Genomic DNA, 23,476 nt, shown 5'->3' on the forward strand with positions numbered 1-23,476 from the left:
AACGAATGGAAGACCTTATCCCAGTCTTTCTGATGTTCCAAACAGTATTTCTTGAGCATCGATTTGAGTGTTTGATGATATCTCTCCAACGCTCCTTGGGTCTGGGATGGTAAGCTGAAGACGTGATCTGGGTGATGCCCAACTCTTTCAAAGTCTGCTTGAAAACGTTTGACATGAAATTACTTCCGCCCGACTGTACTCCTTAGGCAGACCAAACTTATTAACCCTACTTCCTTAACCACGTTCTTTGCTGAGATGTTTCTATGAATGGCTTCAGGATAACGAGTAGCCATATCAATCAGGGTCAACACATAAGAAAATCCTGAAGAAGTCTTAGGAAGAGGGCCTCACAATATCCACCAACACACGGGTGAAAGGCGCCTCAAAAGGAGAATGGGAACTAGAGGAGCAACTTTTTCGGTCTGGATTACACCCTCCCCACAACTTTGACAGTGACAAGACTTACAATACCAGGAAACATCCCCTTGAAGATACCTGGCCAGTAGAAGTGTTTCAAAAATGCGTGCCACAGTCTTCCTCACTCCAAGGTGTCCTGCCAACTGGAATCATGAGCCACTCTAATGATATCCCGCCTACAAACACGATGGATGATAACTTGATGTACAACCTCCCATTCACAGTCGGCTGATGCTGGCAGGGGTCTCCACTTCATAAGTACTCCTGACTTACATAATAACAAGTAGAAGCACCGGCTGACTCTTCTTTCACTGTAAGCAGAGTTAGCTGCAGACTTTCAACTCAGGGTCAGCAACCTGCAACTCAACCAACTCTTGACGAGACAAATTATCAACACTACGGGGTACCGCTCATCTGGTGAGTGGTCCAAATTAGCAAGAAAAGTGTCAGCTAGGATAACATCATCATCATCATCATCCTCTAAATCACCAGTAACTTCTAGACTTAGCCCTAGTGACAGCACATGCAAGTGAACACATCAGGGACATCGAATCCTGGACGCAGCCACTGGCTCACTAGACAACTGAGGAGCTGACACACTTGACTTCCACCAATATCATTTCCAAGTAAGAAAGTTACACCTGACATTGGGAGTGTCTCAACCAACCCAACCATAACAGAACCATTAACAAAACCAGACTCTAAATTCACTTCTGCACAGAGGAACAGAGAAGTAATTATTCCCTACACCTTGTAAGATTACAGTTTCACTGTAGAATTAAAAATTAGAGCCTAGAACACTGGTCAGCATAAGGGATTGGCAAGCACCTGTATCACGATATTTTAACTGATTTCCTGTCATTACTGTCCAGAGGACTCATTAAAACCATCAGACAGGAAATTAGCACATGAACTCTTGAGAGTGTCACCTACGTTACTGCTCAAAAGAGAGCTCCATCATGAGAATTTAAGTTACCCCTCAAAGCAGGTTCAGTTAACTCAGTGAGCAATTTGGAACTCTCAAGAGTGGACACTAGACCAATTGACTGAATATTTAAAGACCTTTTGTTCACATCACTATTGTCTCCTGAACATCTCTCCGTAGTATGACCAAGCTTACTGCAATAAGTACATTTACTTTTCTTAAAATCTAGAGGTAAAGCTGGTATTTACTTCCTGAGAAACATCATCTTTATTCTCTTCCAGTTACCTGTACTCTGGAGTAGAGGCAACGTACTTACTCTCAGCTCTTTTTCTCTAGAATATCTCTGTGGAGTGAGAACATACTCATCAGCTAAAACTGCAGCATCAGACAAATTATCTATTCTTTTCTCATCAAGATATAGGCTTACATCTTTACTAATACAATCTTTTGAAGTCCTCCAGCAAAATCATCTGCTTAAATTACCAAAAATCAGAATCCACATTCTTAGAATTTAACCACTGCTCTAACAAATCTTCTTTGATTATTCTAAAGATCAAATTGTTGGCATGATTAATAAAAGCTTGTTTAATGTAACTCCTCCAAATGAGCAAAAGCAGATTGAATTAGCTAAGTTACAGCTAGCCCTGCAGGAGGCTCAGGCTAAGGAGGCGGAGTCTCGTGCTAAGGAGGCTGAATTTCAGGCCCGTTCTAAGGAGGCTGAGGCACAAGTTGAAATTGCTAGGATTCAGGCAGACCATGAGTATCGCATGAAACAAGGTGGAACTGGATCATCTAGCTCTGATGATTTTGATGTGGCTAAAAATGTTAAACTTGTCCCTCCTTTTAATGAATCTGATTTAACGAAGTATTTTCAGTTGTTTGAGAGGGTAGCTACAGGTTTTAATTGGCCCAAAAAGTATTGGCCAGTACTCCTTCAAACTGTTCTCACCGGTAAAGCTCAAGTAACTTATGCATCTTTGCCTCAGGATCAATCTGATAATTATGATGTAGTTAAGAGCTTGATTCTTAAGGCCTATGAGCTTGTTCCTGAAGCCTATAGAGTAAAATTTAGGACAACTTACAAGCAAGATAAGCAATCCCATGTTGAATATGCAAAAATCAAAGAAGATCTGTTAGAGTAGTGGTAAAATTCTAAGAATGTGGATTCTGATTTTGGTAAATTTAAGCAGATGATTTTGCTGGAGGACTTCAAAAGGTGTATTAGTAAAGATGTAAGCCTATATCTTGATGAGAGAAGAATAGATAATTTGTCTGATGCTGCAGTTTTAGCTGATGAATATGATCTCGCTCACAAGAGATATTCTAAAGAAAAAGGGAAAGCTGAGAGTAAGTACGTTGCCTCTACTCAGAGTACAGGTAACAGGAAAGAGAATAAAGATGATGTTTCTCAGGAAGTAAATACCAGCTTCACCTCTAGATTTCAGAAAAGTAAATGTACTTATTGTAGTAAGCTTGGTCATACTACGGAGAAATGTTTCAGGAGACAGCGTGATGTGAACAAAAAGGAGTCTTTAAATATTCAGTCAATTGGTCTAGTGTCCACTCTTGAGAGTTCCCAGAATTCTTTAACTGAGTTAACTGAACCTGCTTTGAGGGGTAACTTAAATTCTCATGATGGAGCTCCTCTTTTGAGCAGTAACGTGGGTGACACTTTCAAGAGTTCATGTGCTAATTTCCTGTCTGATGGTTTTGTCAGTCCTCTGGACAATAATGACAGGAAATCAGTTAAAATATATCGTGATACAGGTGCTTGCCAATCCCTTATGCTGACCAGTGTTCTAGGCTCTAATGTTAATTCCTCTGATGAAACTGTAATCTTAAAAGGTGTAGGGAATAATTACTTCTCTGTCCCTCTGTGCAGAGTGAATTTAGAGTCTGGTTTTGCTAATGGTTCCGTTATGGTTGGGTTGGTTGAGACACTCCCAATGTCAGGTGTAACTTTCTTACTTGGAAATGATATTGGTGGAAGTCAAGTGTGTCCAGCTCCTCAGTTGTCTAGTGAGCCAGTGGCTGCGTCCCAGGATTGTGATGTCCCTGATGTGTTCCCTGCATGTGCTGTCACTAGGGCTAAGTCTAAAGTTACTGGTGATTTAGAGGATAATGATGATGATGATGTTATCCTAGCTGACACTTTTCTTGCTAATTTGGACCACTCACCAGATGAGGCAGTACCCCGTAGTGTTGATAATTTGTCTTGTCAAGAGTTGGTTGAGTTGCAGGTTGCTGACCCTGAGTTGAAAGGTTTAGCTAACTCTGCTTGCAGTGAGGAAGAGTCAGCTGGTGCTTCTACTTGTTATTATATAAAGTCAGGAGTACTTATGAGAAAGTGGAGACCCCCAACAGCATCAGCCGACTGTGAATGGGAGGTTGTGCATCAAGTTGTCATCCCTCGTGTTTGTAGGCAGGATATCATTAGAGTGGCTCATGATTCCAGTTTGGCAGGACACCTTGGAGTGAGAAAGACTGTGGCACGCATTTTGAAACACTTCTACTGGCCAGGTATCTTCAGGGATGTTTCCTGGTATTGTAAGTCTTGTCACACCTGTCAAGTTGTGGGGAAGTGTGATCAGACCGAAAAGGTTGCACCTCTAGTTCCCATTCCTCCTTTTGAGGCGCCTTTCACCCGTGTGTTGGTGGATAATGTGGGCCCTCTTCCTAAGACTTCTTCAGGATTTTCTTATGTGTTGACCCTGATTGATATGGCTACTCGTTATCCTGAAGCCATTCCACTTAGAAATATCTCAGCAAAGAACGTGGTTAAGGAAATGCTAGGGTTCTTCACAAAGTTTGGTCTGCCCAAGGAGGTACAGTCAGACCGGGGAAGTAATTTCATGTCAAATGTTTTCAAGCAGTCTCTGAAAGAGTTGGGCATCACCCAGATCACATCTTCAGCTTACCATCCCCAGACCCAAGGAGAGTTGGAGAGATATCATCAAACACTCAAATCGATGCTCAAGAAATACTGTTTGGAACATCAGAAAGACTGGGATAAAGGTCTTCCATTCGTTGTGTTTGCTGCAAGAGAATCTCCAAATGAATCACTGGGCTTCTCACCTTTTGAACTACTGTTTGGCCATGAAGTAAGAGGACCCCTTAAGCTACTCAAGGAATGCTGGCTGTTGGAGGATGATGACGTCAACCTGCTGGAGTATGTGATGAAGTTCAAAGAACGGCTGTCCACTGCTTTACAACTGGTGAGAGAGAATTTAGGAGCTGCTCAGGAGAAGATGAAGACTTGATATGATAAGAAGTCCAGGTTACGCCACTTTCAGCCAGGAGATCAGGTTTTGATTCTGCTACCGGTGCATGGGCAACCTCTTCAAGCCAAGTTTAGTGGTCCTTATTTCGTGGAGAAGAAACTCAGTGATGTCAACTATGTCATTGCCACACCAGATCGTAGAAAGAACAAGCAACTATGTCACATCAACATGCTAAAGTTATATCACAGGCGGGACGAAAATAATCCAGTCTGCACTGTAGCTGTTCCACCCGAGTCTGCAAGTGAAGCTCTCCCATGCAGTATGAGCCTGAGTGATAGTTTGGGGAAGAATCCTGATATCATGAATGATCTCCAGACTAAGCTTTCTCATCTACCTCCCGAGGAAAGGCACGAGTTTTCGGCATTACTGCAGGAGTACCCGCAAGTGTTCCATGCCACTCCAGGAAGAACCACTGTGTTGATGCATGATGTCGATGTTGGAGACGCAAAGCCAATTAAATTGCCTCCTTACCGTGTGAACCCAGTGAAAGTTCCTCTCATCCAGAAGGAGCTTGGCTACCTGTTGGACCACAAGATGATTGAGCCCTGTCAGAGCGAGTGGAGTTCTCCTGTCACTCTAGTCCCTAAGCCGGGTGGGTCACAGCGCCTTTGCATCGACTACAGACGTGTTAATCAGATAACCAAAACAGACACTTACCCACTCCCTCGCGTGGAAGATTGCATAGACAAGATCGGAAAGGCTAGGTACATAAGTAAGTTTGATTTGTTAAAGGGATACTGGCAAGTACCTATGACTGAACGTGCTAGGGAGATCTCATGTTTTGTAACACTAGGAAAGACTTTTGCATGTTCTGTAATGCCATATGGTATGAAGAATGCACCAGCCACATTTCAGAAGCTCATGAATGTTGTAACAGAGGGTTTGGCAGGGTGTGTTGTTTATATTGATGATGTATTAATCTTCAGTGACAACTGGAAAGATCACCTATGCCATGTCAGTAAATTTCTTGAGCGTTTGGTTCAGGCTAATCTTGTAGCTAATTTATCAAAGTGTGAGTTTGGTCAAGCTAAAGTTCAGTACCTTGGGTACGTAATTGGTAATGGACATGTTGCACCAGCAGCAGCTAAGGTTCAGGTTATAAGTGATCTTCCCAGACCTAAAACTAGGAAAGAGCTACAAAGATTTTTGGGAATGGTAGGTTATTACAGGAGATTTGTTCTTAACTTTTCTATTCTTGTATCACCACTTACAGACCTACTGAAAAAGGGAGTTAAATTTGTCTGGACCGATAACTGTGAATCCTCTTTCAACAAACTTAAAGCTATCCTATTATGTCAGCCAGTGCTCGCTACTCCAAATTTTGCTAAGCCTTTTAAGATGGCTGTTGATGCAAGTGATATAGGAACTGGGGCTGTTTTGCTGCAAGAGGGTGATCAGGGTATTGAACACCCTGTATCTTATTACAGTAAGAAGTTCACTCCACCTCAAAAGAACTACTCAACTATTGAGAAAGAGCTTTTGGCCTTGATTTTGGGTTTACAGCATTTTTAATTTTATTTGTGTTCTGGTTTTGACCCCATAGTCATTTATACCGATCATAACCCACTGAAATTCCTTAGTAAGTTTAAAGATAAAAATCAGAGATTGACAAGATGGAGTCTACTACTTAAGGAGTATTCATAGGACATACATGTCAAGGGGAAAGAAAATGTTATTGCAGATTGCTTATCTAGACTTTAGACAGATTATTTTAGAGTAATAAGAAATTTCCTTTGTAAATTTCTTTTTTCTTTGTGGGGAGGTGTTACATAGCCTAAGATTTCATCATCCTTTGTGTAATTCTAACGTACAGTGTGCTGCCTGTTTGATCACGAGCGTGTTCTACCTCACTCCCCCCTTCTACCGTTATAGTAGAGTAAGTCGTTCTTTCTGTTGTTCAGAGCGGGATTGTCAGCTCTTTGTCCCCTATGGCTTCATTTGCGCGTCCTTCTTACAAGTTGTATCAAGCTCTGCCGGCCCCTATATAATGAGCTCAGTCTCTACATTAATTGCCACTTAGATCTACTCCTCATTTTGCTCACATCTCTGTCCTCCCCTGTACAGTTGTTATTATTGTGAGTGCTCAGGAAGTCTCCAACCATCTAACTGCTGTGTAATTTGAGTATGAGTGTTATTGCATTTTGTTCTTGTACTGTGTAGCATAAGGTGTTAATTCTTAGGCCTAGTAAAGTTTTTGTAATTCATATTGTCAGCAATTGTTAGTAATAGTTTGTATCTGTAATAATTTATCTTGCATTAACTGAACATTACCCAGTGTATCTCATTTTAACAGGGCTGACTTAGATAAATTTACTCATGCTAATTTCGTGTTAATAGAGGCTATTTCAGTTAACCATATATTTAACTTGTTTTTTGCCATTACATTATCCTTATGAGTCCTGAATGTTTTGTTGTTAGTTTGAGCATTAAACTTTAACTGTAATTTTACCTAACTCTTTTGTTTTGAACCTGGAACTTTACGGGACAGTAGTGATTTTTTAGTATTCTCACTTGGAGTGTACATTATCTTTCTCTGTCCCGTAACAATATATATATATATATATATATATATATATATATATATATATATATATATATATATATATATATACACTCTCTCTCTCTCTCTCTCTCTCTCTATATATATATATATATATCATCATCCGGACCTCCTTTCCCACCCAAGGGCAGGGTGAGGAGTAGCAATGTCCAGACAGCCCAAAATTGCCCAAATCAATGGGCCACGCTTCCATTCACTCATCATTCAAGCCCCCGGAATCCTGGCTCTATCGGATACGCCAAAAACATTCACCACGTTCTGTAGCTTCACATATCGTATCTGACAGAGTCAATCCAGACGCTGCCACGTTAAAAAGAGGTGCCAAAAATCCCTGATCATGCACATCTCACAAAATTCATCCAGCCAGCTCGATCTCCTGTCAGTTCCCTAGCCTCACCAACTTCCAAACCTCTCTTCCTCACACATTCATCTACCATGTCTCTCCACCTTCTCCTTGGCCTACCTCGCCTCCTCCGTCCTTCGAATTCGCTCAGATATACCTTCTTCACCACTCTATTGTTATCCATTCTCTCCACATGACCATACCATCTCAGTACACTCTCTTCAATTCTGGTGTCCACCAACTTTCTCACTTCAAATCTTTCACGAATCACATTATTTCGTATCCTATCCACCCTCTGTACTCCACATACATTCCTCAGCAGTCCCATCTCCACTGCTCTTACTCTTGACTTTTCATTTTCATTCCACACCATAGTCTCACATCCTTATGTTAAAGTTGGCACTAACACTCCTTCATGTAAGCCTCGTGCAGCTGCAACACTCAAGCCTCTGTTTCTTATCAAGGCCTTCATTGCACCAGCTACTTTTCTTCCTTGTGTCACTCTACTTTCAACTTCTTTTGCACATTTTCCTCTCTTTTCTATCACTGTACCCAGGTATTTGAACTCTCTCACCAATTCCAGTCTCTCTCCATTCACTGTTACATTGCACTGGGAGTCACCTTCTCTTTCAATAACCATCACTTTACTCTTTTCTACATTTACTCTCAAGGGACGACGCTTACAGACATCAGCAAAACTCTACACTAGCCTACCAAGTTCTTGTCCGGGACTTGTAAGCAGTACTGCATCATCAGCATACAACAGTTTTGAGATATTCCATCCATCACCATTCATTACCAATGCCATCCCTCTCTCCATCACTCGTGTTTTCACTTCTCTCAATACCCCATCCATATATACATTGAACAACCATGGGGACATCACACAACCTTGTCGCACGCTCACACTGATTGTGAACCATTCACTTAGATGCCCATTAACCCTGACACATGCTTCACTACCATCATAAAAACTCCTGACGGCACCTAACAGCTTACCCTCTACACCGTACATGCGCAAAACTTTCCACAATCCTTCTCTGTCCACTTTGTCATATGCTTTTTCCAGATCCATGAATGCCATAAACACCTTATGGTCCTTCTCACAAGCCTTCTCTACTATCTGTCTCACTGCAAATATTTGGTCCACACATCCTCTGCCACTCCTAAAGCCATCCTGTTCATCACTCACTAGGACTTCTGATATCTCTCTTACTTTCTTTATAATAATTCTTCCATATACCTTCCCTACCTCACTCAGTAAACTTATGCCACGATAATTCTTGCACTCACCTCGTTCACCTTTATTTTTGTACAGGGGTACAATCACAGCCTTTTTCCACTCTGCAGGCACAGTTTCACTCATCCATGCCTTCTTACGTATCTCCAACAAGCACTTCATTCCATTCTCTCCGCTACATTTAAGCATCTCTGCACACACATCATCAACCCCAGCTGCTTTCCCATTTTTCAGCCGCTTCACAGCACTCTTCACCTTTGCGAGTGTCACGTCTCCTGGCACTGCATTCCTTCTCTGACCCCCCCAAAACCAATCATGTTTACAGCTGCTCTGCTCTCTCTATCCCCATTCATCAGGCTTTCAAAATATTCATTCCATCTGGTCCTTACTTCATCTCCATGGGTTAATAATCTACCACCTGCATCCTTCACACCATCCCATTTCTTACCGCTTTCACTTCTACATTTCCGCACTTCTTTCCAGAATAACTTTCTATTTTCAGAGTAGTTCGCATTCATTTTTCTTCCTAGATCCTCATTTACCTCCTTCTTTTTCCTCTTCACTAGTCTCTTTACGTGCTTCTTGCTCTCAACATATTCAGTTCTTATTTCAACTGAACCCCTATCCTGTAACCACTTTAGCCACTTCTTCCTCTTTTCCTCCACCGCTCTCTTTACCTCCTCATCCCACCATGCCATACCTTTCTTCTTTGTTGTTACTCTTGCCACACCACATACCGCTTTAGCATTCCTAACTAAGCAATCACTATATGCATTCCACAGTTTGTCCAGATCCATATCATTCCAATTCAGTAATTCTAACTCGTCCTCTACTTTGGTCCTGTATTCATCTGCCATTTCTTTGATCCTCAGCTTCTCAACTTTCAGTCTTTCTCCCTGACTGCTTCTCTCCCTCCTGATCCACCTCACTCCTTTCAGCTTGATCTTGCATTCCACAATCATATGCTCTGACAGACCTCCACATCGTCCTCTCACAGCCCTTGTATCAGCAACCATTCCCATCATCGACCTCTCTATGAGCACGTAATCAATCAGGCTTCTTTCAACACGATTCCCGTTCCCTCTATACTATGGTATATTTATGTGCATCTCTGTGTTTGATATATATATATATATATATATATATATATATATATATATATATATATATTATATATATATATATATATATACTGTATGTGTGTGTGTGTGTGTGTGTGTGTGTGTGTGAACAATTCATTAGGCTTGCAAGCACAAGGTCTCCGGCTGGACATGAGCAACTATAATTGGAATGGAAATATGGCTAGTTGAGAGAACTCCTCAAATAATTTGGATTTTAGTATGAACTGTTTCTGACGAACCCGTAAAACCTAGGACAGCGTCGTCTGTTATTTACCTTTTGGTAATTTTACTGCTAAGGAGTCATCTAGCCACTGAATCCATAATAGTTGCTACAGATTTACTACTGTTACTTGGGCAGACCTTTATATCAGTCAGTAGCATATCACCCGTAGTGAAGTGCTCAACTGCTACAACTTTCTCTACAGAGGCATAGTTAGGAGATAAATGAAACAGGATGATCAAGCCTGACTTGGGGGTGGTCCAATAATACTAAGGTGGTCTGCCTTCAAAATCTGGGTGGATACTGGGGTGGCTAGACATCGGAAAATTTTCAGATTCAATTTGCCTGCGCCACTGCCACTTCTGTGGTGAGGAAACAATAATGACTCTCTCTCTCTCTCTTTCACTACCTCACCCCTTCAGTATGACCAGAAACACACTGAGGTGGTTTGGCCATGTGGAGAGGATGGAGAGTGAGAGACTGGCGAGGAGAGTGTATATGAGTTAGAGGGAGAGAGAGGGAGGGGAAGGCCAAAGATGAGATGGAGGGATGGAGTGGAGAGGTATATGAGAGAAGGGTGTGTGAATTGGGAGCAGGACAGTGAAATGACGGGAGACAGGATGACGTGGAGGCGATTTGTTTGTGGCCACCCCGTATAAGGGATTAAGGCGTCTGGCAAAAGACTGCATTCAGTTATGGAGATACTTTTAGAACCGAAGTAGTTAGATTAAGGCTTTGCCACCCTCTTCCGTGCGAGAGTTCTTTCCTAAACTGAAAAACCTAGTCTGAAGATAATAATAATTGTCATTGTATCAGCAGGCTAATCTGCTAAGCCATCATTCTGTTATGGGTACGTACAGCTCCAGGCAGATGTAGGGGAAGCGCTATCTCATCCCTGATACACACTCGGTGAGTCACTTCTGGCTGATAGATTACTATCCGCGAGAGGGGGGAGAGAACGCAGGGAAGGGTAGGGTGGGGTGATAGTGGGGGTGGTGGCCGTTAAGAAAAGGGTGGGCATAGGTGGAGAACTCAATGTTCACCACCACCTTTGCCTCTCCTCTACTTTCGCTGCTCCACCTGGTGAACAAGCCTACACATTTTCTATCCTTAAAGACCTAGTAGTTATACAGCACCCTGCCCATATTCCTGACTGCCTTGGAGAGTTCCAGCACGCTTGACTTCTTCCTTACAACCAATCATTCTGCTTATGCTGTTAACCTTTCCTCCCTGTTGGACTCCTCTGATCGCAACAGTATCACCTTAACCTGTCCTATTGCTCCAGTAAGGCCTCTGGTCCTTCCAAGAAGCAGCAGCTGTGACACTTTGGAGCTTGTGATTACGTCCTCAGGGAGTACTTCTTTGATAATCCCTGAAATGATTATTGCTTTCATGGTTGATGGACATGTGTGTGTGCCTTGTCCATTACAGAGGATATCCTCTTAGGCTTGGAAGCATACATTCCTTTCTCTTATCCTTTGACTACTGAAAAAAAAATAATAATAATAATTCCTTGTCAGGCCCTGAAATACAAAGAATTTCAAATTTTTGATCATATATCCTTAAACTTTAGCCCTTTCTAAGACTATACTGCTCTTGTGCATTTTTCAGTATATTGCATAATAATATTGCAACACACAATAATCAAAGTGCTCCAATATGATGCCACACCACACTATGGTAACAAAAATGTCAGTTTACAGAAATCTAAAATGTGGATAATTAAGGAAATATATACACAGAATTAAACTCTGAACATTGTTTTATTAGGAAAAAATAAAAAAAAAATAAAAAAATTCAAGTTTCTCTGCATTTTTTAATCGCTGAACAATCACAGCCAAAATGACAGCACCACAGGAGTGCCCCAGTTTCACTTATGCCGCAGGAGTGTGGTACTTCCTGAAGCAGTTCCTGCCTTGGTTGAGGCAGAGGTGAACCTTGCAGACAGAACAGGCAATGTAGGACCTACTTATATTGCCCTTTCGGCTGCAAAGGTTCCAGGTGTGCCGTGAAGTGTAATGGGGGCAGTGGAAAAGTAAGGCATCAAACCTCGCACCTGGCTATGGTGTTGGAGTCCTCTGACTTCTTAATGTAGACGGCATATGAGTATCCTCGTTGGCTGACAACCTGCTGGACCTAGTGAGCAGAGGCTTGTTTGAACTTGCACATGCAAACACCTAACTCTAAGTTCTTGAGTGTCAGCCCTTCCTCTCCAATGGCCTGGCAGTCCCACAGGTACAGTACAGCAGCCAAAGTCTAGACAGTATGCAAAGAGCCGTAGATACCACATCTTGGATTTCACAGATGTCTTGTATAACTGGACCAACATGTCACTCTTATTTATTCCTCCCATGTGTGCTTTGTAATTCTTGATGACACTGGGGCAGGTGATGTCCTGTTGGAAGATGACCTCCTCCTCCCGGTGCCTGGTCCTCCCACAGAAATTACAAACAGAAACCTGGAAGAGAAATACCAACTTCAGATACTGCTGTGTGGACACACACACACACACACACACACACACACACACACACACACACAAAACATCAAAAAAGTAATATACAGCAATATATTTGTGGCTTATAGTACATTATTTATGAAAACTACCAAAGGAAAAGTACATTCAGTAACATAATGATGAAGGTATTATAATGAAATAAATATTTTCGGCACTCATCATACCCTTTTATAAGTCAACACACACACACACACACACACACACACACACACACACACACACACACACGTACACTCAAAACACCAAAAATACATATACACCACTAATTTTATGGGTTATCGTGCCTCATTAGGCCTAATAAAAATTACAAAAGGAAAAGTTCATTGAATAATATAATAACCACGATATTATCTCCTCATACATTTTTATAAGTCAACACACACACACACACACACACACACACACGCACACACACACACATCAAAAATACACATACACCACTCAATTTATGGCTTACAGTGCATTATTTATTAAAAAATACTAAAGGAAAAGTACATTGAGTAACATAACAAAGGTATTATTATAAACATAAATTTTTGGCACTCATCACCCACTTTTATAAGTAAGAAAGTGTCATTCATCTTACACTTTTATCAGTCATAAAGCGCTCTTAATAATGAACAAAATGCACAGAAATGCTCTTTCATGAAATCCCATTGCTCGGGCCAATTGACCAAGTATGAGTTTGTAGGATTCTTTTAACTCTGGTCAATTGACCAATTATGGGTTTGTAGGTTTCCCATAACTCCGGCACTGGGCCGTATGTGATCACCCCTATTTTCACTTATATCGCCAATTAGTACAATCATTCAATTACACACTGTGATTTTCATCTGCGTAATTACCGACACTGTGGTTGACGAGAAGTAGGAGCATGTTGGGAATATTTGTGTTGCACATCCACCTCCGACGACTTCACGAGGGTGACTAATTTCTTGGCTCGTCCAGCCAGTGGGATCGCACTCTAGGCCATGACGTCGCCCATTACGTGGAAGCCAGATGATCGTTAATTGTTAGGGAAGGCATCCCGCATCATATGCTCAACTTCCTATGGTGTGGGAAAGCCATTTTCCAAGCGCGTGTTACGTCCTCACCCACACTGCCACAGGCTCCAAAGGCAGGAGTTCAGTATAGGAAGGACGGTGCCCAGTGAGTTGTTCTTCCTATGGTCAACCTTTCGGAGTACAGCACACAAGATCAGCTGAGGCGAAAATAAACACTGGCTCCTTAAAGTTTTTTTTTTTTTTCCCCAAGTAATTCCACTTAAAGTTTCCAACTTCACTTCACTGTTCTCACAAACACTGGAGCTATACAAACTTACTAACTGCTATTACACTTAATGTTTGACAACACATCATTGTTATTAAACTTAATGCTTGACAACACTTCACTGTTATTATACTTAGTGCCTGACAACACTTCACTGTTATGACACAAGTACCGAAAATATACAAACTGCACTGACACTGCACTACACTCAAAGTGAACTGAAAACCGACTGATCTTTTTCTAGTCTCTTATCCATCCTTTTATAAGCTTGCATTGTTCGAGAAACTTCTACATTCTACGAGAACAACAGTTGCCAACTCGGAGATATCAAAGCATGCCAGAGTTTTCTTACATTACATAACACTCTAAATAATTTAGAATACTGACTTAAATTAAATTCATAGTTAACAAGCAGTCACATAAATAAAACATTATAAAGAAAAAGAGCAAAAAAATTATGTACAACTTACGAATTAACTGCGCTCACAAACAGCAGGCAAACTGGCAACAGACTCATACCGGAACTAGCTACCGTAAACATCAGGAAACGTCGAGAAAAATCTTGGCTACCTAACTGGTAAATGTCGCTTATTAACACGCGTTTTAATGCTCAGATAATATGATCACTGGCCTGACAAAGGGTTCGTGCTTGTTCCAGTGCTATGAAAAACAAAGGAAAGGATTACAAAAAGATGCCAGAGCCAATGCACCTCTTAATCTCATCCCTTTTATGTTTCTGCCCAGAATTGTGCTATGTTTGTTCTTCACTCTGCTAAAAATATTTTCATTCGTACTAAATGCTCTGAAATCTCCAACTAAAATTCTTCTTGCTCCTTCTGGCGCCTTACCATTAACCTTTCTAACAACTTTTAATCATCCTTCCTTCTTTTCCGCTCTATTGGCTCTTAGCTCTAGCATATACTGATAATGGAGATCTCTCCATTCAGGCTTTCTCCTCCAATTCCATCTTAGACGATTTAGATGCTTGACTGCCATCATTTCCTCCCTCTGACTTCCTCATGGCTGACATCAAAATGTCTTCAAATGATGATTTTCTGCCATTACTGGCCTCAATACTAACAAAGCATATGGGCCTGATGCGGTCCCTCCTTTTCCTCTCGAGAGCTGTGCTTTTGTGCTTACACCCTGCCTACATAAACTCCTTTGCCTTTGTCTGTCAACTTGTACCTTCATTCTTGTTGGAAGTTTGCATTCATTCAGCCTGCTCCAAAGAAGGATGACCATTTCCAGCCCACTATCCCCCAGCTGCTTTAACATCTTGTATTTCAAATGTCTTTCTGTCTATCTATCTATAGCCCGACGCCCTAATCCCGCAAAGGGCGGCCGCAGACAAATCGCCTCCACGTCGCTCTGTCACCCACCCTTTTACTGCCCTTCCCCCAACTCACTCGCTCCCTCATATACCTCTCAGCTCCATCCCTGCACCTCATCCTCGGTCTCTCCCTCCCTTTCAGTCCTCTACTTCACCTACATACACCCTCTTAGTCATTCTTTCATTCTCCATTCACTCCACATGTCTTTCACAACTTTCTTTTTAATCGTCAGTATGGGTTTCACCAGGGATGCTCCAATGGTGATTATCTCACCTGTCTTTCAGACTCTTGGTCATCTTCCTTTGGGGATTTTGGTGAAAGCATTGCCATTGCGTTTGACATCTGAAAGGCTTTCGATGGAATCTGGCATAAATCTTTAATTTCTAAAATGCCCTCCTATGGCTTCTATTCTTCTGTCTGTGCTTTGACCTCTAGCTTCTTTCATGGTCGTTCTATATCTGCTGCTGTAGACAACCACCGTTCATCCCCTAGAGCTATCAGTAATGGTATTCCTCAGGACCGTGTCCTATCACCAACTCTCTTCCTTCTATTCATCAATGACATAAGCTATATATTTACCCTAATCCACTCATATGCTGATGGCTCAATTCTCGACCTGTCCATTCAATTCTCACAGCGTCCACCTCAGCGGATACTTCAACAGACAAGGGATGATGCAATGGCCCTCCTAATATTTGACTTGGCTCATATATCTAATTGGGATAAAGGAATCTTGTTGTATTTAATGCATCTCAAACTCAGGTTTTACATCTTTCAGCCTGAGAAAATCTTCAGCAGGAGTATTCTTTAATTTTTAACAATATCCAACTGAATCCTGCACCATCTTAAACTTAAGTGTGATTTCATTCTCTCAGGATATACCTTGGAAAGGTAATACTACCTCTACTTTCAAGAGAATAGGTGTGCTAAGCCAATTTCATGTTTTCTTTACTGCTGTACAGTCGTTGACTTTACACATGGGTTATATTCACTCCTGTGTAGAGTACAGCACTCTTGTCTGGGGAGACTCCTCACCTACAGCTCTTCTCAACAAGGTGGAGTCAAAGGCTTTTCATCTCGTTAACTCTTCTTCTCTTACTGGCTCATTCAACCTCTGTCTCTTTGTCACATTGTTGCATCTTCATCTCTTTTCTATCAGTATTTCAATGGTCAATGCTCCTCTGAACTGTCTGCTTGCATCCCTTCACCACTACGATGGGCACATAGCACCTGTTTAGCAACAAACTCTCATCCCATTTCTCTTCATCTCTCTATTAACAGTCACTCCCAGCCCTTCAGGTATGCAGCACATTAACTCTGGAACTGTATTCGCCTACATTTCCTACTGCCATTGACTTCCACTCCTTCAAATGCAGAGAGTCCAGGCATCTAGAAATGAACAGATATTGAATTTGGCTCTCTCTTATCTTGTTTATATTTTCCTTGAAGGGAACAATCTTTCAGATTTCTGGTCTTTGATTTCTTCTTCCTGGCATATATACAAAGTATGTTGTGAAGAAGCAAGTATGGCTTCCCTAATCAGGGATGTTGAGGGGATCATAAAAATGAGATGGCCAAGAATCAAGCATAATTTTGAGGTAGACCCAAGAACTTTTAATGGGTCTGAGGGAGTTTCCCTGTAAGGTGAGGGTGGCCTAGCATATATTAACGGTGACCAGAGCCAAACTGGCAGCATGTTTTTTTTTTTTTTTTTTTCCTCTGGTACACTTAGCCATCCAGCCATATTGGCAACATCGGAGTGAGCTCAACAAGAAATGGTTTGGCATCAAGAAATGGTTTGGCATCTTTGCTTAAGAGTTGATGAAAAAATTAAGCTAATCAAACCATAAAGTTATCAGAAAAGCTGTCTTTTGACATTAAAACAACCTATAACTATCCAACTTAGGCCTAACAGAACATTAAACTACCACAATGCCTTATGTGTAGGAAGATGACGAAGATGCGAGATTGTCCTTTCTTTTCCCTAGGCACTTGATCAGATGTTGTCAGAATGAATGGATGAATAAGTGTACCCGATGAAAAATAACTACACCACTCCTGCTATCTCTCCACCTACTCAGCTGGTTTAACCAACTAGGCCTCCGTCACCATAACGTCACGGCTTCAGGGTTTTTATGTAATGCCTAATGAAAGGCTTGTGGGTAAAAAAAAATGTAAAATACAACAAAGGTATAAAGCTCATATATGCAATGTATCCTTACTAGAGCATGAACTACACATTTTTCAAGTTTTTCAGTTGATCACACTATAACACCACAATTCATTCTAAAGTTAAAAAAAAATCCCAGTAGTACTGAACATGACAACGATTCTTTACCATCCCAGAGGAATGTAGGCAAAACTGTTGCCACTTATTTTTTCCCCTTATTAATTAGGCTCTTCATTCTCTTGTAACATCAATGCTGCTGTAGGCATTATATATATATATATATATATATATATATATATATATATATAGAGAGAGAGAGAGAGAGAGAGAGTTAATTAAGAGAGTTAGAAAGGGTACATAGGAAGTGATTGGTGATGAAGAGTGCGGCTTTAGGAGAGGGATGGGATGCGTGGATCAGGTGTTTGCTGAGACAAGTGTGTGAAAAGTATTTAGCGAAAGGCAAGGATGTGTTTTGGGCAGTCATGGATTTAGAGAAAGCGTACGATAGAATTGATAGGGAGGCTTTGTGGACTGTTTTAAGATTGTATGGACTTGATGGTAGGTTACTAAAAGGGGTGAAAAGTTTTTATGTAAATAGTAGAGAGTGTGTAAGAGTGGGAGATACTGTGAGTCATTGGTTTCCCGTGAGAGTGTGGCTGCGGCAGTGATGTGTGATGTCGCCTTGATTGTTTAATATTTATATGGATGGTATTGTAAGGGAGGTGAATGCAAGAGTGTTAGGTGGAGGTCTGAGTCTGGTGAATGTTGATGGTAGAGAGTGGAATCTGAAGCAGCTGCTGTTTGCAGATGATACTGCACTGGTGGCTGATTCAGAGGAGAGATTGAGACAGTTGATAGAGGAGTTTGGAAGGGTGTGTGAAAGGAGGAAATTGAAAGTAAATGAGAATAAGTGTAATCTGAAGAAGTGTACGAGGTCGGTAGATGTTAGGGGGATTAATATAGTTTTGAATGGTGAGTTGCTTGAGGAGGTAGAGTGTTTTAAGTATTTAGGGTCGGATGTTGCTGTGGATGGAAGAATAGATGCAGAAGTGAAGTTTAGAATGAATGAAGTAGGAAAGGTGCTGGGAGGAATGAAAAAAGTGTTTAGATGTTGTTCGCTTAGAATGGATGTAAAGAGAAGGCTGTATGAGGGTGTTGTGGTACCGACTGCATTATATGGGGCTGAAACATGGCATATTGGTGTAGCAGAGAGGAAAAGTTTAAATGTAATGGAGAGGAGGTGTCTGAGAAGTATGTGTGGAGTGACGAGTATGGATTGAGTGAGAAACGATGAAGTGCGAAGGAGAACTGGAGTTGTTCGGGAGATTGCTGATCGAGTTGAGCAGAGGGTGTTGCGGTGGTTTGGGCATATGGAGAGAATGGATGATGAGCGATTGGAGAAAAAGATAACTAGATCTGATCTGATGGGTGTAAGGCTGAGAGGGAGACCACGAATAGGATGGATGGATAGAGTGAAGACAGCGTTGGATGCGAGAGGGATGTCTGTTGAGCAAGGAAGAGTGGCTGTGCGTGACAGAAATAAATGGAGAGAAACTGTGAATGAATAAATGATGACGCAGCCCTGGGGGGATATTCTCCCGCATTTGGTCTGATCAGCTAATCAGGTCAGGTGTAGGTAAGGGGATGGGTTTATTATGATGTGGCAGGGGTAAATCAGCTCTGCTGTCGGCCCCTGCTGCGGATGTCACTGATTGCACTGCGCAGTTGACCCTCGTGCGGTGTGGTGTGGTGAGGATCTGTCCCTTCTCCCCTTTGGAGCTATGATACGAATGAATGTGTTAGAATGGATGAGTAAATGGGCAGTGTGTCGTCCTGTCTCGGCTACCTCCCTTTCCTTGGGGGAAGCAGCCTAGGTATATATATATATATATATATATATATATATATATACACAGACAGGAAGAAATCAGTAGGATAGAAGTTGTGGAAGCAAAGAAGAAAGTTAAATCGGGGAAAGCCCCAGGAATTGATGGAGTGTGTGATGAAATGCTGAAGCATGGGGGAGAGATAGTAGTAGAATGGATGTGGAAGATGTGCAGATTGGCCTGGGAGGAAGGTAGAGTCCCGGAGGATTGGAAGTCAGGTATAATTATTCCCTTGTACAAAAGAAAAGGGGAAAAAGAAGTGTGTGGTAATCATAGGGGCATTTGTCTTCTTAGTATAATAAGAAAAGTGTATGGTAGGATACTTATTGACAGAGTTGGAGAAAGAACAGAGAAATTAGTTGGAGAAGAACAGGGAGGCTTTAGGAAGGGAAGAGGTTGTGTAGATCAGATATTCATTCTTAGATCTTTAGTGGAAAAGTTTCTAGAGAAGGGAAAGAAGTTGTATGCGGCTTTCATGGATTTGGAGAAACCATATGACAGGGTGGATAGACAAGGATTGTGGAAAGTGTCAAGATTATATGGAGTAGATGGGAAGTTGTTGAATGCTGTGAAGAGTATGTACGATGGTGCGAAAGCTGCAGTGCGTGTGGATGGTGAACTAAGTGAATTTTTCTCTTTGAAAGTTGGGTTGAAACAGGGATGTGTCATGTCTCCATGGTTGTTCAATCTGTACATGGATGGGGTAATAAAAGAGGTACAAGGTAGGGTAGTGGATGTTGGAGTGGCCCTGGTGAGAGAGGATAGTGATTGGAAACTCCCTGTATTGTTGTGTGCAGATGATACTGTGTTGTTGAGTAAAGACGAAGGGGAGCTGCAAGGCTTGGTGGATGAGTTTGGGAGAGTGTGTAAGAAACGGAATCTAAAGGTGAATGTAGAGAAGAGTAAAGTGATGGTCTTTGAGAGAGGTGAAGTCAGTGAATGTACAGCGAGGTTGGATGGTGAGGAATTGGATAATGTGAGTACGTTTAGGTACTTGGGTAGTGTGATGAGTAAGGATGGAGGTTTGGAGGGTGAAGTGCTTGAAAGGGTACAGCAGGAAAGAAAGGTTGCTGGTTCCTTGAAAGCAGTGATAAGAAACAGGGAAGTGAGCATGGAAGTGAAAAAGTTACTACATGACAGTATTGTGATACCAACTCTAACGTACGGAAGTGAAGCTTGGACGTTGTTGGAAATACACAAGTCAAGAGTGAGAGCAGTGGAAATGAATTATTTAAGAGGAGCCTGTGGAGCCACATGGAGAGACAGGCTGACGAATGAGGATATAAAGGAGAGTTGTGGTGTGGATGTGGATGTGATAGGAAGCGTTATGAGGAACACTCTGAGGTGGTTTGGCCATGTGGAGAGGATGGAGGGTGAAAGACTGACGAAGAGAGTGTATGTGAGTGAGGTGGAGGGGGGAAGAGGGAGGGGGAGGCCGAGGATGAGATGGAGGGATGGGGTGGAGAGGTATATGAGAGAGGGGGGTGTGAGTTGGGAGCAGGGCAGTGAAATGGCGGGGGACTGGGCGACTTGGAGGCGATTTGTTTGTGGCCACCCCAAACAGGGTTGAGGCGTCTGGCAATAGATAGATAGATAGATCGATATACATACAGTACATATATGTATATATGATTACACTCGTATCATACATGTCATTGCAGTAAGAAATTCGTTCAGATCTCTACAATTATTCAAACTATACTCCTATCTCTGTCTCCATCTGATATGATATACCAAGTATTCTCAGCCACAAACACTCTAATTGGTTGTTCACATTTCCCAGGGCTCAGATGGCAAGGTATGGGAGGGCTGATATCATAACTCTAATTGAGTTCCATGCACAGACTGGGTATATGCAGTTCTGGGATGGCACAGTAAACGGCAATAGTCTTAGCCATGTGGCTATTTCAGTAAGCGGGGTCCAAAGCGTCCCTATTTTTTAAGAACAGTTCTACATCAGTTTTAAAAGAATATTGGCTACTCTTTCACTACTGCCAATTTTCCACTACCATTGGCAGGTATCTCTAGAGTTCACGAAATAATTAGTTGGTAGGTACTTGCAACTGTATAGTAGAATTTGTTAACATTTGATAGTAAACCCAACTAGGTGTTCATGAAAAGTTGACAGATATTAACTGGTATACCATGGATCTTAGTGAGGCATGAAGACCAAGAGAGACATTCATATGGCATATGTCTAAGGATTACATTACACACTATGCTGCAGAGGCAATAAAACAAAAATGTAAGGTTTTTCATTAACAACCTCTACATGGCTGTTATTGAAGATTCCATAAGTATGATCAATAAAGAATATATATAAATATCTCTACAAACCTTTTCACTTTACATTTTCAAAAAGTGTACGAACCCTGATATTGTTATGCCTGTAGAATTAGGTTAGTGATTTATTTCTAGAAATGAAGAACATTCTTAGTGGTAGCTGGTGGCGACCATCATCCACTCACTTGATGTAGTGCTGCCTACTTCTTCCTAAGCCTTTATCATTCTTTTTCTGTGCCTGCCCTCCTCTCTTCCTCTTTCTCCCATCTTTCCTGTCACTACTTATTGCTTTTTTTTTTTTCCGTTACAGGTGGTTTTACATTGAGTGACAAGCCAAATGGTTTCCTGTAAGCCAAGAAACCAATTACAACGCTGGGTGGTAACCATATAACCAAACCATACGTGCTCCCTACGTGTCAAGTGGGTTGGTGGAGGGTTAGTGCCCCTCCCTGTAAAACAAATAACTCAAGAGTCAAATGGCCACCCCGTACGGGATTATGGTGTCTGGCAATAGATAGATAGATAGATAGAAGAACATTCTTGAAATCAAGTGTCATGCTGTAGGATTAGGTTCATGGTTTTTATCTGGAGATGTGAGGAACATTCTAGAAATGTCAACATGTCTGTTTGATTATCTTTCTCTCTTACCTTGGGAATGAGTTCTTGCCGTTACTGATAATGTGTGTTGCTAATTTACCTGCATTATTGCATGGAAAAGTGTGCCTTCTCTCCTAGGCCCTAGAAAATGTTTTGTTGTGCCGGAAAGTGTTAGCTGTCTCCTAGGCCTTAGAATATTCTGGACTGTCACTTAGTGGCAGCCAGACAGTGACAGAGAGAATCAGTGACAGAGTTAGTGAGGCAGACCATGAGAGTTAGTTAATGATGGATGGAGTAGACAGTCAGAGTCAGTAAGCGACAGTCAAACAGTGAGTGAGTAGTAGTTGTGAGTGAGGTAGCATAAAAAAGACAGAAGTCAGTGTCGTGCAAGTGTAACTCAGCTGCAGTTGGAGGGAATGAAACTCTGAAAAGTTCAGCGGCCTTTATTTAACATCCTTGTCTGTCTATGCATCATTCTTGACATATGAACGAACCCTATGGTGTAACAAATTGGTGTCAGGATAGGCATATGTACTGGGAGATGGAAATGCATGGACAGACTGCTCAAACTGAGGATGTATCACCGGCAACTAAACTAGCAGTGTTGAGCGCACAGGAAAAAGAGCAGTATTAAGATATAATTACTGTGTTGAGAGCACATCTTGAAGAACAAAATTAATATAATGAAGAACAAAAGAAATATCAAGAAGAGAAAGGAACCTAAACTCAATGCTATGAGAGACTAGAGGGAGGACTAAGTGGGTAAAGACAGGAGCTTGACCAGCTATGTGGGGAGCTGCAGGATGGAACCAGGAAACTAAAGCAACAGCAAGAGATGACATACCGTAAGGTTGAGAGAATAAGAGACCAGATTAGAGAAGTGAGGGAAGAGGTTTCCTGCATAGTGGAGGATAAAATGAGTAACAGGGTCAAGTCCCTGAAAAGTGTTTGGTTGAGGGTCAGCACTGAGCACACTCCATAGGTGCCAGTGACAGGTTTATGTAGAGGAATGGTGAGACTGAGGGAGTAGCTTGTCCAGTAACGATTGACACAGGATAATAGAGGACTTTGGTGCAGGTGGATGTGGTAGGTCATTGGGAGTTTCCAGAGACTTTGTAGCAGCTGTGTGGATTCGCAGGGCACTGCACTGAGCTTGGGAGACCAGTAAGTGTTGGGATACTGCAGGGCAGAAAGGAAAAGACTCTGACCACGTGTGTTGCCGACACTGGGGACTCCTGGGCTTTGGCTGTCTGGTATCCTGTTCACTGCATAATTGATTTCCATTCGACGCCAATGTTGCTGGGAAGAAGGA

The sequence above is a fragment of the Coenobita brevimanus genome, chromosome 78, assembly GCF_032717465.1.
Source record: "Coenobita brevimanus isolate Jiangsu-jjx chromosome 78, ASM3271746v2, whole genome shotgun sequence".
Classification (NCBI taxonomy): Eukaryota; Metazoa; Arthropoda; class Malacostraca; order Decapoda; family Coenobitidae; genus Coenobita; species Coenobita brevimanus.